The sequence below is a fragment of the Sceloporus undulatus genome, chromosome 2 (genome assembly GCF_019175285.1).
Source record: "Sceloporus undulatus isolate JIND9_A2432 ecotype Alabama chromosome 2, SceUnd_v1.1, whole genome shotgun sequence".
In the NCBI taxonomy this organism is placed as follows: Eukaryota; Metazoa; Chordata; class Lepidosauria; order Squamata; family Phrynosomatidae; genus Sceloporus; species Sceloporus undulatus.
Genome location: NC_056523.1, coordinates 173,160,972 through 173,179,581, shown reverse-complemented (window position 1 = coordinate 173,179,581; position 18,610 = coordinate 173,160,972). Strand labels below are relative to the sequence as shown.

The 18,610-nt window shown below is 42.3% G+C and overlaps 1 protein-coding gene across 1 annotated transcript in view; it reads right to left on the bottom strand.

Annotated features, from left to right (window-relative positions):
* LOC121922209 (unconventional myosin-Ia-like) overlaps nt 1–18,610 on the bottom strand; it is a 115,715-nt gene that overhangs the window by 94,285 nt on the left and 2,820 nt on the right. The window contains exon 2 of the mRNA XM_042451321.1: nt 8,860–8,961. The gene's annotated coding sequence lies outside the window, so the exon portion shown is untranslated. The remainder of the gene's footprint in view (nt 1–8,859; nt 8,962–18,610) is intronic.

Below are 18,610 nucleotides of genomic sequence, written 5' to 3'. Positions count from 1 at the left end.
TGAAGTGTAGCTACCCTGGACTCCAGCTGCTGCACTTTCTCCTCCAAATCCTCCAGAGAATGAAGATACATGGCTGTATCTTTCCACCCTGACCTTTCTCCAGGTCTTGAACAGCAAGTTTCATCGTGTCTTACAGCTGTCTCTCAGTGGATGCGGTATCAACACTTGAAGCTCAATGTGTTCAAAACAGAGCTTTTCATTTTTCCATCTGACTCTATTCTTCAATACTCCTTTTCTGTTTCTGTTGATGATATTTCTATTCGACCAGTCCAGGAAGCCCGTAGTCTTGGTTTTATTTTTGATTCTTCTCTGTCGTGTATCCCCAGATCCAGACCACAGCTAAGGCATGTAGATTCTTTTTATACAATATTGCCAAAATCTGACCATTTCTCTCTGCCTCTACTGCCAAGATTCTGTTCCATGCCCTAGTGGTCTTGCGACTTGATTTCTGTAACATCCTTCTGGCAGGGGTTCCTCTTTCTCACCTCCATCCTTTAATTTCTGCCCAGCATTCATCTGCACCCATTATTACATCTGCCCACTGCTCCGACCATATCTCTCCTTTATTGTCATCCTTCACTGGCTCCCTCTCCCTTTCCGCGTTCAGTATAAGTTTCTGTTGTTGACTTTTAAAGCATTGCATGGGCTGGCCCCTCCTTATTTATCAGAACTTCCTTTTCCTTGCCTTCTCGCTCAGGCCCTCCATTCTGGTAGTCAAGGACTGCTGTCCCAGCCTAGGCTTTCCACCGCCCCTTCCCAGATTCATCCCTTCTCACTTGCTGCCCCTCATTCCTGGAACCTCCTTCCCCCCCGAACACAGCTCATCACTTCTTTAACCAGTTTCAAAACTGAGTTGAAGACCATCCTGTTCAGAGAAGCCTTCCCAGGCATTTCGTAACTATTATTTGTTATTTGACTTTTTTAATGTGTTGCTTGCTTTACTTTATTGAACCCTTTCCTGTATTGTTATGCATTATTTATATGTATTATGCTATTATTTCTTTGATTGTATGCCATGGGCAGGTTTACATTATCTATTTTATTGTTTGTATATGCAGCACTGTATAAATCTACAGTGCTATATAAATAAAGCATAATAATAATAATAATAATAATAGTGTGCAATATTCTTGTTCCATCAAAAGCAGTCCTCCTGCAGTTTCCTTTTGCTTCCAGACATAGTGTGAACCTCCAGAAATTCATCTAGTTTTTGTTTAAAAGGTACATAATTAAGTGGCAAGATATTATCTGCACATGAATTTGTATCCTACCCACAATACATCTGCACAGCTCAAAGATACAGTTTTAATAAGGAAACTTGCCTGGGAGGAAGAGCCTTACAAGTGCTGTTGTAAACTATTGCTTAAAACTAAAATGCAATACCCAGTTATTCATCTGCTCAGTCACTTATTACATTGGAGTAGCCATTGTTCTGTAAGATAAGGAGTTTACAAGTCAGAAGTCCCTCATATGAATTTTGCTTCTAGCATGAACACACTTTGGTGGCCTCAGGGAAGAGACACTTTCTTAATCCATTCCTTCCCACCTGCATTATAGATATTATTGACTTATCTGACAGGATTGTGAGAATTACATCTGGATGATTTATGGCATGGCTCTGAACATTTAAAAGCACTATACAGTGGTTATGTGCTGTTATCAGTGTTGCTTTCACAGATGACTTATGAGTCAGGTCCAAAGCACAATTCAACAGAATGAGAAGGAGGGCCTCCAAATGCAGCTAATCTAGTTTATCATACTTCAAAGTAGATGAAATAATATATTACCCATAAGGTCCTCAGAACCTGTAAGTCCAGGGTCTGAAATAACCTGATTGCAGTTTGCTTTAATTTATATGTCTGTTTCCACCAAAGCTCCAAAGCCATGAAGCCTTCTTGCAATCTGGTGTGGAATTCATCAGTTTTGGTTAATTAAATATCTGTTCTCAGTAGCCTGCAGTACCATCTTCATGCAGTAGGTGGCAGATTCACTGAAGGTTCCCTGAAATTACCAGTCAGGTCCTGAACTGTAGTTTCTCCAGATTGTCCCACATGGTGCTGCCTTCTGCAGGGCACCCAAACTTTTCAAATGGTTAAAAGAGACTGAGGGGATTATCACACACAGCTGATTTGCACCTAAAATTGGTGATTTTCCAGCTATTTTCTGCTATTGACCATTACCGGTATTATTGTGGTATAACACTATATTTCTATTGCAAAATTCATTAGCCATAGAATCATGCTTTAGTGTTTTGCACAGATGACTGTTCTCCCGCTATTGTTCCAAGAATGTGTGATCTCAAGCATGCGCTCTTGCAATAGTTCACAGGTTTTCAGGGTTTTTACTTCTGGTGTTGCACTTTCTCTTCCAAAGGGCAGCAACCCTCCTGTTCCTGTTGTTATGGAGAACATGTTTTCATTGTTGTCACACAGATGCTGTAGGTTTATTTGAGATATCAGGAGCTGGAGAGGCAGCAGATGCTAAGGCACAGGAAGGTATTCAGGTTCCTGCGCATATGGAAACGTGACAGGGGTATGGGGGGGGGGCCCTGGCATGGACCTACTGCACTTTCATCACCCCCTCGATTGCACCATTGCCAGCATGGCTTTCCTAGCCAACGTTCCAGAACCACATCGCTGGTGGGTCAGACCTCAGGTGGGGGCGAGACTGGTGGTCACAAGAGGTCATGTGGGATGAGGACATGTGGATCTGAAATTTCAGGATGCCCAAGGAGACCCTCTTTGAAATTGCGATGCCTTCAGACCTCATCTCAAGGCACAGGACACAGTGAAGGGGAGGGCATCCCAGTGGAAGAGAGGGTGGCCATAGTCATTTAGTGGTTTTCAAGTCTCCCCTGATATACCAAAAGGTTTCAAGACAATTCAACATTGATGCCTATACTGTGGCTGAGATCTGTATACAGGTGTGCCTTGCCATGGGGAAAGTACTTCTCCATAAAACGGTGCTGCTGGGAAATTATCTGCAGGTATGTGCCCCCAACCAGATTATACATACTTACTCCAAAGCTGATATTCCTTTATGGTATCCTGTTTGATGTCAAAGGTAAACACGCCTCTAGGCAACACTGTTTCTGCCACAACTTCCCCTAGCACTGACATCCCTTAAAGCTGGCCAACACTTACAGAATGCCTGCTTTTCATCATGCCCGCTTGCATGGCTGTTTCTGCAGGTGTGAACTGATGGATGATTAGCATGAAACAGGTTTGGGTTGCACATTTTGGGTTGGGAAGCCACATTATGGGAAACCAGGGGCCATGTGCATGAACACACCCATTGTCAATAGCACAAGTAATGAGCTACAACTGCCTGTTTACCCATCCAAATTCTATCTATGTAGGTACAGTATACTGTTCCAAGCATATAACGGTCACACTGTCTCTTAAATCCAGGTTATCTGAACAACCATATTCTGCCATTCATGTTTCCTTATATTGCTTTTATTCCACCATATCTCAAAGGAACTTATAATAGTATATATCTTTCTCCTCCTCCCCCTTTTAATTTGTCTTTTTTACTTTCAAAAGCTTGTAGTGCACACATTTCCCTGAACCAGAACGTAAGGCAGGAACACCAGCACTTGATACGCTGTTTAAAATACTCTTAAAACTTAAACAGCAACAAAACATTTATTGGAAAATAACAGTCTTGTGGCAGCTTAAAGACTAACAGGATTTTATCTTCTTTGTTGTTGTTTTTTTAACTTTTAAACAACTCAATAACTCCTGTTATAACTTAACAACCCTTCTCTGTTTTATATTGTTTAGCTTTTTATCATGCTTTGTATAATGAATTCTTGTGTTTTAATGGTCTGTGACTGTACAATAAAGATTGATTGATTGATTGATTGATTGATTTGGCATAAACCCTTGTGCATAGCAACCACACAGACTGTTATCTCCCATTATGCCTGATCACTATCCATGCTCCCAAGGAGCACACCAGGATGAGGAAGGCTATTCTGATACTTTAAAAGACTGCCAGGCTAAGCTCTTTAGCAATAAGCAGAAGAAGTGAGAAAGCAAGAGAAATATCAAAGGCCACCTTGAACTCCAGTTTGGGAGAAAGGCAGAATATAAATCCCTGAAATGAATAAGTAAATCATAAACAACCAATGAGTGGCATTATTAGGGCTGGTTTCACCTGGTGCGGTAATTCATGGTGTCACCCCCCATTGATCTCTTCCCACATCACACCATCCAGAATCTTTAAGCATGTTTCTTGCACTAATGTTACTCATGAATTGTAATTCTGATATATCACTGAATGTAATTGTAATAGTTGTGACCTAAAGAACTAGCAAAATTAAAATTATACCTTTAAATTACAACATCATATGCACAGTCCAAATGTATTTACATATACAGAGTTTCATGTGGTTAAAGTGAAAATTTGTTAAAATGTGATGTTTTTAAAGAAAATTTAAAAAGAATAAAACTTTATTTTAAAAAATATTTTTATTTTTTTAAAAGATTGAAATGTTATGATTTTTTAAATAAAAAAACCAGACTTGGCCCTCTCCTTTCTCCCCCCACTGATCCTCACTCCATTCACAGCATCTCTGCAGCATTTTAAAGGTAAATGCCACGTCCCGTTTCTGCCAAAACACAGGTGTTTGAGGAGCAGTGCTGTCACCCCACTCAGGGTGGCACCTGATACCGTCCACACACACCCACACTCCGCTAATGACACCACTGTAACCAATTATCAGTTACTCCAGATACCTCTAGAAACAACATTTGAAATTGATGTCTGAATCATAGCATGAAATGGTTCAAGTGAGTCCCTTTGGAAAGGTATTCCACAGTCCAGTTGCCAATAGGAAGAAGATGCCCCAAGTAGCCACCTATCACACTTTAGAAACAGCATCTGAAGAAGTCCCAGAAATATTTATTGTTAATAGTGTGAACTTGTGATTTAAATAAAAATATTACCGAACACAGAGAGAACAGGTGAATTAGAGAGGAGGCAAATGATTTGCCTGATAATCCAGGTGTTTTAGACTGAGGTGGAGCACCTTCTGATCTTTGAAGACTGATGTAATAACAGGCAGACTGCCAGTTTGTCCCATTAATCTTGAAAATGATCTTGGCATTCCCAAGATATATTTAAGCAATGGCAATCCCATCCTTCATGACAGTGTATTCTGGACTTGTGATATTGCAGGCTGCTTTTGTCACATGAAGAGATTAGTCTTTTTCTTCTTTTTGATAAGTTAAAATGAAACAAGATGCCAATGAATCCTAGGTTTATTAATATATCATGGACTCTGTAGCTACTGCCTGGGCAATGCATATAGCATTATTGTGTACATTACTGAGATAAACACTACAGTCACCTGGCACCAGCCAAAACTACCAGAGAGAACAGCCAAGTTACTTCAGAGATCCCAGGACCAAATGAATGCCTGAAAGAACGACATTGGGACTCCAGAATAGTCCAGAACAGCTGCTTAGCTGACTGCCTCCACTGTGACATACCTATCGCATCTGTAGTGGTTAAAACTTTTCTGCAATCACTACTTTGATCATCCTGAATGTAAGTAGCTAACAGCATCCTGGAGTTATTTATCAGTTTTGATTGTCTCTCATATTGTTACCTCCTTTCTGAGATTATACATATTCTGGTTTTCTGGTTTTAAAAAAACCAAATAACCACAGGAAAAGCCAGTTGTGTGTCAGGCAGTTGATCCTTTAGCTGTTATCTGTTGTTTTGTGGAATAATGAACAAACCAAGATCTCTCTGGGGTAGGCTAAGGTGTTGATCTCCAGGTTTGGTTAAATAATTAACATGGTAGATGGATCAAGGCAAAAATATGTTCCTTGAAATCTTACTGTCATATATATATGTCTATGGGTTTGTTACATATTATTTTATTCAATTTTTCACGCTGGCTTTGTATCAACATAATCAATAGCTTCCAGAAAAATTAGGATTTAGACACTCAGTTGATACATCAGCTAGGGTGAAATAATGCAGTTTGATACCACTTTTAAGTGCTATAGCTCCATTCTGTGAAATCCAAGGGTGCATCTACACATAAGTGCTGTTACTCAATCCAATAGGATCTTGGAATTTGTAGTTTTACAAGGTCTTTAGCCTTCGCTACCAAAAAGTGCTGGTGCCTCACAAAACCACAAATCTCAGGATTCTGTAGGTTGGAGCCATGACAGGTAAAGTTGTGTCAAACTACAATATTGCTACAGTGTGAGATGCACCCTTACTTAACTGTCTTTTACGGTGGAGACAAAAGTACCCTATTTCTTTATGTAAGACATGATGGTTCTTTGACTGGACAGCTTCCAATAGCCCTGTGAAGTAGGGTGGATAGCATTGGTTCAAGACATTCTTCTTTTAGTAGCAGAGCCCAAATGTGCCTCATCACCACCAGGCCCTCAGAAATTTCTATTGTCAGTGGATGCTCTCCAGAGCTGATAGAAAGGAGGGCAGAGTGGTGGAGCCATCCAAGGTGAAGCAAAGCAAAAAAAATAAAATAAAACCCTAGAAAGGAATCCCCCTCCTTAAGGAGTGAGCTTGCTGAATGTTATGCTGGATGATAATTGAAAGAGGGGGAATGGAAATCTGGGACGGGGCACCACAGAGCATCAGTAAAAATCTTGAGCATCTACCTGTATTTCACAGAAAAGTGTTCAATAAACAGGCCAACTTGATGCAAAATGAGCAGTGAACAAATACACAAAGTTAGATCGGTGAGTAAGCAAGTGAACATCTGAAGTGTGCTTTGGGTAGGTATATGGGATGGCACTACTTTTCACACTAGTGCCTTAAAACCCATCTCACTGCTTCAAATAAGCATTGTCTCTCACATAATGAAAAGGGGAGAAAGAGCTCCCTGGAAGTTGGGTGCTGCCCAATTCAGAGAGCAACACTGAGGGCTTTTGTGGTTCACATCAACAGAGCATTCCCAAAACAAACTCTTTGCATGTCTATGGTACTCAAGAAACAAATAATTTCAATCATTAATGCATTCCAAAGCTACTGTTTCGCCTCTGGCAGTTGTAATAGCTGCAAATTGATGATAGTGACAATAGTGATGATAATCCACACAGCAATGTAGCAACAGTGCATTCCAAATCCATCTTTCTGCATGAGGTAATAGCAGCAGCAAAATTAAAAAATCTAGTTAACATCCTCACATCAAGGAATTTCTCTAAGTTTGTTTCTCTGATACACAGGGAAGTGGGGTAGGCTTTGGAAAATGTAAGAGACCCTAGTTACAAACACACACCTTCCTAAATACCCAACCACTGCTGTCCCTACCTTTGTGACACCTTGAACCAATTACAGGTGTAACTAGAGGGTGTGGATGATGAGAACTGCACTGGGTGACACCTCAGAGGGGTGACACCTAGTCAAGCCATCTTCCTGCTGAAGGATGGTGATGGGTAGTGCTACCAGCAGTGCCCACCTTTCTTAGCTGCTACCAGTGGCTGCTGGGGAGGCAGTGCCTTCAGGATCCAGCACAGCTGCTCTTGGAACAGTTGCACTAGATTCTGAAAGTCTTTGGGGCAGGATTACTTCTGTGTCCAGTGTGACTGCTCTCAGAACAGCCACACCAGACTCTGAAGCCTTTGCGGTGGTTGGGGGGGGGGCAGCAATTCCTTCAGAGTCTGGTATGGCTACTCTCAGAGCAGCCATACCAGACTTTGGAGGCCATTCCAGAGGGTGAGGTAGGTTGGTGTGGGGCAATTGGGCACTCCGAAGCCCACAGCTGCCATCCTCAACAGCAGTCTGGCAGATGGGAGACCAGAGGGGAGTGAGGGCAAGGCAGTTTGCAGATACAGCCCGTACTGAGTGACATCAACATCAGTGACACCGCTAAGTGGAGAGTATTTATTTTACCTTTTTAGCAGTGAAAGGAATGCCTCTTGATGCCCTCTCTCATTGCCTGATTCTCAGGATTAGGAAAGATCTGACATATTCTGTACCTGTGCTGAGAGACCCTTTGGAAATACAGGGCATGACGAAAGGATAGTAACCACTGTGAGAGAAGTAACATGTAACAGTGGTGTGATAAATCACACTATATACTTGGCTCAGCAGAAGTCTAAATGACTGCCATATGAAAGGGGGGATGTCAAGGATGATATGCAGGACAGTGTCCTAAGTACCCAAAAAAATGGACCGCTCTTGCTTGCTGCATTAGTCAAATCTCAATTTTGCTTTTGCTCTACCTGCCTGCTCTCCCCACACCACCTCCGCTACTGCCTGCCTAACTGCAGTGCCAGCAGCCATGAAGGCAGGCTGAATGTATTTGCTTGGCCCAGCATCACCTAGTGAGTTTCATGGCCTGGATATTTGAAACTCAGGGGCAGTACAGACAGAAGGCTCCGTGCCACCCCTGTAAGCCCTGTGTCTGTGCGGCAGCATCCCCATGCTGCAGCACATATGCACCACAAAAAAGAGCCACCTAGAGTGGCTTCTTTTTTGTGACGCCAGAAGCAGGAAGGGGCTCCACCATGATGCCACTTCCTGCCAGTGACGTCTGGTCACAGTATGGTGGCGACAGCATCATGCTGGCCCTTGAATGGATTGGAGGCCGCCATGATGCCAGCGTCCATACGTATTAAGGGTTCAGGAACGTGTGGTTCCTGCGCACTCCTGAACTCTAATATCACTGTCATTACGCCACAAAACACCCGTGTGTACTGGGCCTCAGTCTATTTGCTCTCAGTTCTACTCTCTAACCAACATGGCCACACTGATTCTCAGTTTAAGCACCCCTGCATGAAAATGATAGGGCAAAATGCTGCTACACTAGAGGTTTTCTTCCTCATTTCTACAAGTATCTAAAGAGATTGTTTGTTTTCAAGATCTTACCTCTTCAGAATGTTAAAACACTGTAGAGGGATCTTCAAAGAAATTTCCAGATGTGACACTTTTCTCAAGGTGCACGTAGAGCAGTTTCATTGGATAGCAGCACTAGGGGACAAAGGCAACAGCTCTGTTTTCATTTGAAAACCTATCCCCTATCCTCCCATGTTGTAGGCATAATGCAAGAAAACATGTTAATCCTCATGAAATATGAAAAAAATATTATGCTCTAGCCACTATTCCATAGCATTTGTAAGAGAAATTAAAGTAAAATACAGTAAAATAATCCAAATAATTCTGGCTTCTAGATCATCTAACCCAGCTTCTGCTTTGAGATGGGTTTTCTGTAATGTGCACACCACTAACCATTTGTTATATGCTGCTTCTTATTTACCTGTCTGTACTATTGTGCTATCAAGGGGAAATCCAATCTGTTCATGTCCTTTATGGCCATAAAGATCTTTGATGGCCAGGTTAATGACTGTGCTAACAGGAAACTCTCATTCAGAACTGCTGCTGATACAGCTTCAGTAGACTGTCTTGCTGAGCCTTCAGTAGGGTTAATAGCCATCTACAATTACTGCTCAGAGAGCGCCTGAATGCTTTCCTAAGCAAAATCCACATGGGATTGTCAAACAGAGTCAAGAAAAAGTAGCCATATTAGCTTCCTATTCCCTTCAGTCAACACCCTGACTAGTATGACAATATCCTGCTTAACAATTATGTATAGTTCTTGAAATGCTTTTTTTTTTTTAATTACACAAGGGGGTGGGAGAAAGAAGGTTCTGTAATTATATTTCCATGAGAAGGCAGACATATTGTTAGGGAAAAGGAGCTCCTTATTCTTTTCTGTTTCACAAACATAGGGCTGAACAGAGAGCCCATAAAGGGTGGCGGAATGCCGCCCCTTTCCTAGCTGGATTGGGACTGCAGCAACTGCACGCTGCACTCCCAATCTGGCCTTTCTGTGGCACAAAAAGGAGCTGCAAAAAGCATCTCCTTTTTGTGCCACGGAAAGGGTGCCACAGCCACTGGCACCGCAGCTTTTCAGCACTCCTTTGGCACAGCGTGAGTACATGCTGTGCCAAGGGAGTGCCGTGATGCCTCCTGCCATGTGGTGGGATGCGCGGCATGATGGTGGCATCAGGGCAGCGTCAGGGAATACGTTCTGTGGATGCTACATCCCCACTCTGCCCTGATGCCGCCGTTTAGCATCGGTCTGTACAGCCTCACACTCTATGGGGTGGCGTGGGTGGATGGTGAATCTACCCATAACTTGTAGTTCCTTCTAAATTCTAAATTTAAAGCAGTGCAAACATGCAATATTCCAAACCCTTTTAGTCTCTGCAACTTCATTTTAAAAATAAATCTCAGCTTTTTTAAAAAATGACATCCTCATTTATGAAATAGTGTGGTATTTCCAGTAATCTTGAGTTTACTAGCTAGCTGATATTTAACACTTATTGGAGCTTATCACATGAACATGAAAGCCGTCTCAAGCCTCCCGGGCTACAACCAGGACATGGGCTGGAGGCAAGGATTATTGCATGCTAAATCACTGCCTAATTGCCACCTGCCCTTGGGCCCGGGTCCCAGCCACACTCTGCCAGCACTTTTTCAAAGCTGGAAAGCTTCCGACTTTGGAAAAGTGCTGGCGAAGCTCGGCTAGAACCCAGCTTGGACCCAGGTTGATGGCAGGCAGCAATTAGGTGGTGATTTAGCATGCAATAATCTCTGCCTCCATCTTGCATCCTGGCTGCAGCCGGGACGCTTGATCTGATTTTAAAGTTCATGTGATAAGCTCCATTGCTTCAAAATTAACCAGCATGGCTTAAGATTTACATTTTTAAAAAGTATCCTTGAGAATGGCAAAAGCCATACATTTGAATATATATACAGTATATCTCTTAGAAATTGGATGAAATTTGTACATTTCTTTGCAGCTTCATGTAATATCAGTTCCTGCCAGGGCCGGCCCGTCCATATAGGCCAGCTGGACTGCCTGGGGGGCCCACCTGTAGGGGGCGCCAGTGGGGCGGCAAGGGAGCCAGGAGGCCAGAGACAGAGAGAGAGAGAGAGAGAGAGAGAGGCTGGAGCCTGGAGGATGAGGCCAGCAGAGCAGCCAGCAGCTGCTGCTAGCCTGTGAGTGAGGAGCAGGGAGGGAGAGAGCTGCTTGCTGTAGTGCTGCTGGTGTGCTCGCACAGCTGGCAGGCCCCAGCCCTGGCATTTTTATCAGGCTCTTGTTAGTAAAAGGGGGGGGGGGGGGGGGGGAAGAAGTTTGCTGTGCTCTGCAACTCCTGGGCTGCAACTATACTGGAGAATTAACCTGGTTTGGCACCTCTTTAACTCTTTCTGGCTCAGGGCTATGGAATTCTGGGAGTTGGAGTTTGTTTCTTTTCTCCTGTCCCTCGCTCCCTCCTTCCTCCCTGCCTCCCTCCCTCCTCCTTCCTACCTTCCCACTTTCTTCCCTCTATCTTCTTTCTTTCTTTCTTTCTTTCTTTCTTTCCTTCCTTCCTCTCTCCCTCTCCCTCTTGCCAAGAGAGAGATTTGTTGAGGAAAGGTTTGCCATGGCCTTCCTCTGAGGCTGAGAGAGTGTGACTCCCTCAAAGTCACCCAGTGGTTTCCATGGCTCCATTTCTCCCTCCCCCCCATAACTTCTTCTCCTTCCCAGACTTTGGCCCCATTCCTTCCCTATCCACCCACTTTTGCCTCCCTTTCCACTCACTCACCCTTATCTCTGATTCCTAGACCCCCTTGTTGTCGTTGTTTGTTGCTGTGTGTCCTTAAGTACTTTCTGCCTCATGGCCACCCTCTCATGGGGTTTCCTTGGCAAGGTTTGTTCAGAGGGGGCTCGCCATGGCCTTCCTCCGAGGCTGAGAGAGTGTGACTCCCCCAAAGTCACCCAGTGGGTTTCCATGGCCGAGCTGGGATTGGAAACCAGAGTCTTAGTTCAATGCCGAAACAACTAGTCCACACTGGCTCCAACAATACACTTTAAAGGATTGATCTTCTTCCCAAATGTCTTCATCGCAAAGGAAGGCACCACAAACACAAAATGGAATACATTCAAGAAAAAGGGAGGACAGAGAGCTTCACTGCTCTCTGACTGAGCTCCAAACACTCCTAGAAATGTAAATGCATGCTTTTTAGTCATGCTCAAAATGGAGGATGCTTTAGAATAGCTCCTGGACAGAAGGTTGGAATGGAGGACATGTCCTGGAAGAGGTGGAGGTCTGCCCTGCCCTGAAGCGAATCTACCATAGGGTTTTCTTGGCAATATGAGTTCAGAGCTTTAAAATGGGCTTTCTCTGAGGCTGAGAGAATGTGGCTTGCCCACTCTTGGTGGTGTTGTTTTTATTATTATTATAGTTTATTTTGAAAGTGCTGTAAATGATGTCCCTACTATGTGTCTTTCCTTTCTCGCCCTAGAGCCATTCCCATCCTTGTTTCATAGGCTGCATCTACACTGCACAAATAATGCAATTTGACACCACTTTAACTGCCCTGGCTCCATGCTATGGAATCCTGGGATTTGGTTTTTTGGAGGAGATTTTGCCTTCTCAGTCAGAGAGCAGTGAAGCCACAACAAACTACAAATCCCAGGGCTCCATAGCATGGAACCAGCAGGATGACCAGATGTCCTCTTTTTCCGGGGTATTCATTTCAGTCTTCTGTCCAGGAGGAATTCCAAAAATGTCCTCCCTTTTGAGCATCACTAAGACGCATGAATTTATATTTATATGAGGGGTTTCAGCTTTTACTTGGTCATGTACTCCATTTTACTTGAAAGTCCTACATTTTGTAGTGCCTTATCCTCCTTTGTGGTTAGGACATCTGGTCACTGTGGGAGCCAAGGGTAGCTAAAGTGGTATCAAACTGCATTAATTCTCCAGTGTGGCAGCAGCCCTGGTCCTTTCACCTGGTGACCCTACTAGTTTTCTTCTCTTTCTTGTGACACCCTTTTCTGCCCCTTGGGTGAAGATGTTGAGTTTTTAGGGGTCATAGAAGGACCACTACTACCCCATAAATTCATGGGGATAGGATCTAGATTTTTCCACATCATTAGAATGAATAATGCTTCCAGCTTGCAAAAGGAATATGTGTGCATTAGTCTCCATTCCAAATATCACAGCAATAAAAAAAAGTCTTTGGGCTTTTTGACTAATTCTCAATACTGTGACGACAGATTGGAACCTAAGTTTTATGTCATGTTTTGCTTTAACAAACGAAACAGCGGAAATCAAGGGATGAAAATAATTATGAGGGGCGACAAGGGTGCCAAAATATTTCTCACCTAGGGTGGCCAAATACCTTGAGCCGGCCCTGGTTCATGCAGAATGTAAAGTATCAGCCTCATCCGCTAAGGTCCAAAACATGCTGCAGAAATGATCCAGTTTGAGACTGCTTTAACTGTCTTGGCTCAGTGCTACGGAATCCTGGGGATTGTAGTTTATTGTGGCACCAAAGCTCTCTGACAGAGAAGGCTAAATGTTTCACAAATCTCAGAATTTCCTAGCATTGAGCCAGAGCAACTACAGCTGTCTCAAACTGGATAATTTCTGCAGTGTGTTTTGGACCTATAAAGACTGGGCCAGTCATAACACTATATTTAGTTGCGAGCACACTCTGCTGAACTCAACTGGACTTTCTTCTGAGTAGACATGGGTAGGATACCATTGTAAGTGGCATTATACTGTGTAGGACATTTGTCCATATACTCCAGCATTATTCAGTTTTCCCCCACTTGACACCATGCAGATATGCTGGACTACAGTTCCCATTGGTCATACCCAACATGGCTATGCTGGCTATGAAATCTGGGGCATGTGGTGTGATATATCATCAGATCATCAAGTTAAGGAAGGCTGATGTAAGTGAAATAAATATTCCTGGGATTTTTTTCACTCAAAATATGTGGTCTATTATTTATCTCTTTTCCCTAATCTCAAAAACAATGTCTTCACTGCCCAGCATAGTACCACCATTTATATAGTTGAATACTTCTGGTAACATTAAATAACAATAACTAGCCTTCTCTTTAACAGGATAAGGAAGGAATGCAATTATATTTTACATGTTGGTGTGATGTGTGCTGAAGCTCCAATTCTCTTTAAAAATACTTATTTTAATATATTTTCATTTATGATTCAGAATAATACATAGCCCCATAATCAAAAACAACAACAAAAAGACATTTAGATATATTGATCAACTAAGCAACTAAAAACAAACAGAGGAAATGGATCTGAGTGATAAAGAGCCAGATGCACAATAAGGGATTAAATACTGAAGTAACAATTTGTACGCTTTAAATAGAGGCAAAACAAGGTTAAACCTGTGTAACATTGGGTTAGTCATCAAGGAGGTCTGAAAATACTCAATCTGGATGTTTGTATTTCCTCTCCATGAGCTCTGCTTTGGATAAGAAATGGAATAAATCTCCCCTACCCACAAAAAGCCCATGTAGTCATACTTTGGCCAACTCTAACAATGACTAAGTCTAGATCTAATCTAGTGTATTCAAATGTGAAGTAGCAGGGGAGCAGTTTTCAGGAAGGGAAGGTGATGCCTGGCATGTGATTTACCCAGAAGCATTTCTCTCTGCTGTTTTATCAATCTTATTTATGTCTGCCAAGGATGAAAACCAGAACTTCCTCTTTTAGCTTGTCCTACTTTGCAGGTGTTCTTTTGAATAGGAAATCTTGCCACTATGCAACCTAGACCTTTCCTCTTCCTTTAATTCAAGTCAAATTTCCTCTGTTGAAGGAGTGTTTACAGAAAACAATCAGATGTGATTGTAGTTCAGTCAGAGGCAAGTTTCTCTTAAATTAGAAAGATTAACTCCTTCCCCAAGAAGAACATCTTTTCTCCTTCTCAGACCTGGTCTACACGCAAATGTACTATGCAAATTAGTGTGCATATCTGCACATTCACATTGATGTTTAATTTTCACTTTCCAATGCAAATTTGCATCTATTAGCAGTTCACCAAGGAATTAAAAAAACCCAAACAGCATGTGCTTTATAGACTATAGCAAAACTTGGACTACATAGATCATGAAAAGCTATGGAACACTCTCCAAGACATGGGAGTGCCACTACTTTTCATAGTTCCGATGAGAAATCTGTACTCAGGACAAGAGGCTACTGTAAGAACAATACGGAGAAACAGAATGGTTTCCATATGGCAAGGGGGTTAGGCAAGGCTGCATAATATTACCCTATTTGTTCAACTTGTACGCAGAAAATATCACACACAGAGCAGGTTTAGAGTCAGAAGAAGGAGGAGTAAAGATAGGAAGAGGGAACATCAACAATCTATGCAGATGACACCAAACTACTAGCAGAAAATATCATAGACTTGGAACAATTACTAAGGAAGGTCAAAGAAGTAGTGCAGGCTTGATGCTAAACATAAAGAAAAAATAATGACCACGGAGGCTCTACATAAATTCAACCTAGATAATGTTGAAATGGAAATAGTTAAAGATTCCCAGTACCTTGGATCAAATATTGATTAGAATGGATATTGCAGCTAAGAAATCAGAAGAAGATTAGGAATGAGAAGGGCAGCTATCATAGAATAGGACAAGATTCTAAAGTGTAAAGATATACAACTGAACACTAAAGTTAGAATCATCCATGGATAAGACAGCTGTACAATGACAGTGAGGACAAACTAAGCATAATCAAAACAGAGAGGTGATGAAGCAGAGTGAACAGAAAAGCAACTTCACATAAATTTTATGTGAAAACTGAAAAGCAACTCTGTACAGGTCCTGCTGTTAGACAGGGTGAGGCAACTGCATCAGACAGAGGTAGCAGCCATCTTTTTCTCCTAAACTCCCCAACTTCACTTAAGCTCCTGGCCTGGAGGCAACAGCTCTTCTGCCTCTCTCCCCCAAATCAGTCTGACTCTGAACCTTAGAAGAGGTGGAGGGTATTACCACCTTGAGAGTGCTGAAGTCCATTTCAGTGGCCAATCCTACTAGCTTCTGTATGTGGTATTGCTAAAACATGCAGTCTTCTCCTTTGCTTAAGGCAGCAAAATGCCGTGGCCTGAACTCAGCACATAACCCACATACAGTGGATCCTTGTTATACACTGGTTTTGGTTCCAAGATCCCCGTGTATAACAAAATCCGTGGATGCTCAAGTCCCATTAAATTTAATGGCATAGCAAAATGGTGTCCCTTATAAAAAAAATGGAAAATAAAGGTTTGATATTTGAAATTTATACCTTTTTTGAAGATTTTCAAACCGTCGATGCTTGAATCTGTGTATAAAAAATCTGTGTATAAGGAGGGATGACTGTACTCTTAATCAGAAATGCAAACTGCAAAGGTATACATGCTGGGTTCACCTGCTGTATGTGTATTGGTGAAGGGCCATAGGCTTAGTAAAAGAGCAGCCACTTTACATACAGATGTTCCTCTGTTCAGTTATCCAGCATCGACATGCAGGGGCTGGGAAAGAATCCTGCCTGAGACTCCTGAGAATCCCAAGTCAATCCAAACGTTGGTAATATTAGGCTAGATTCATGGAGTTTCAATAGTCACGTGTGAGGAATGGTGCAATAGTGATTTCTGTGTAAAAGTTCTGTGGAATATTAAAGAGCCCCAAAAAAGAGGTCAATGCTCAGAAGGAACACTTTCTCAGTTGCACAAACTCCATACTTTGCATTCTTGCAAAAGCCTGTGTCTTTATATATATAATAACCAGACTTGTAATTAAATGCCCTGCCCTATTATGATCAGGAGTTCAGCACACCATCAGTTACTTTTAAAATGCAGGAATGGGGGTGGGGTTCCACCCAGGTTTTATAGCACTTCATGAAAGCACTAAACTTCACCTTTAGCAGGCTGTCCATGGACTCTGCACCACAGCCATAAAATCTCAATAATGTTATCACCCTAACTCATATAAAATTTATGTTGCAAAGGAGCAACCTTCAGCATCAACAGTCCAGGTGTTGGGGTGAGGGATGAGGAAGTTAATATCTAGTCTGCAAGAGAAATATTTGTAGCTATGCACGTTGAGTAACACTGAAACTCAAAAGCTATACCTTAACATTTGTGACACAAATCCTGTCCAAGATTTGAGATAGTGTCGCTGTGTAGGGAAGTCACAATACTTATGCAGCCCCCGGCCCCACATGGATTCAGGTGGGTTTGGCTCTGGTACGACCAACTGACACAACTAGCTGGGGACCTGATCATTATGATTTGATGGAGAGAAGCACAGGCTTACAAAGATGGTTGAAGTATTGGTCTTTCTTGCCTATAATTGTCTTTTCTGAGAACTGTTTTCAAATGAGGTTTGAGAAGGAAGGTTTTCCCAGTCCCCTGAACTTTGGGCATGGTACATTTACAAACAACATGCTGTATGGTTGACCTATGAGCCCTTCCACACCTTTCCTAGGCATGAAACCTTTCATGATCCCTTAATAGGCAATACTTCAGGGAGTGGAAGGGACCTTGTGCATTCCAAGCACAGGCTATTCCACTGAGTGATGACCCTTCCCACGATCCATGCACCATCCATATCCTATCTATCTATCTATCTATCTATCTATCTATCTATCTATCTATCTATCTATCTATACTTTTGACTCCTACAGTGTGTACCACAGTATGGCTACCATATTCTGGTGTACAAAGATAACCTATTTCAGACCTGTGGTAAGAGAGATCCATCTAGCCCTCTCCCAGTAACCCATTGGACTGTCAGGAAGAGAGGGAAGAAGGGAGAAAGAGAGAAAAAATGGGAAAAGCCGGCACCTTTTGTTGTTATCCCCATGCACTACAACTATGAGGGCTCAAAAAAATTATACCTCCCAAGGAATGCAGCTGCAACAAGAGAAAATTCATGTTTAAATATGTATCCATTCCCCCTCCCCTCCTGACAGGATGGAGCTTATCACTTGGCTTATTAATGTGGCTTATGTCTCCTGGTTTAAATTTCAGTTAGGGCTGCATCCTGATCTTAGGTTTTGCTGCCTGAATACAGCCCAGGTGCAAAAGTGGTGCCAAACTGCATTATTTCTACAGTGTAGATGCTTCCCTGGACTCCCCAGCCTTTTCCTTATATTAGAAGACAGAAGGATGCATGCCATACAACATTCCCTGGGCCCCTAAACTAGCTTGCTGTATGGCAGGAAACACTACTCTTTCACTGCTATACAGCGGCCAATTTGGTCAGCCTCTATTAATGGATCCCATTAAAGGACCCCATTTTGTTCGGACATCAAAATGTTTTGGTCCAGCCCTGGTGAGAGCCTTTTTGCTCCTAAGTAGTCGTAAGTCATAGATAAGGGAAATGTGCACTTGGTATAAGCAGGTGAAAGAAAAGGAGGAAGTGCAGTAGCACTTCCCTGGCAACATGACTGTGACAATAATTCTGGCCTTCCTTATAAGGGCTCACAGCTGGAAAGAGGAAATCTTCTTGTTTTGAGAAATGCAAATTCAGACTTAGCATCATGCCTACACTCTTGCAACATGCAATCAAAATGATTCCCAAGAGGAGTGATTAACTACGGTACTGACAATGGGTAATAGGGAAAATCAAAATATTTAACAAGAATGGCAGGAAGAGAGCAGGGAGAACCTCCTGCTCAGGGAAATTGAATATTTTGTGTGAAATGAACCAAGATCGAAGCTCACTGCTGCCAGATTTAGACCAACTCTTATTCAACATATTATTGTAATAATAATAATAATAATAATAATAATAATAATAATAATAATAATAATAATAATA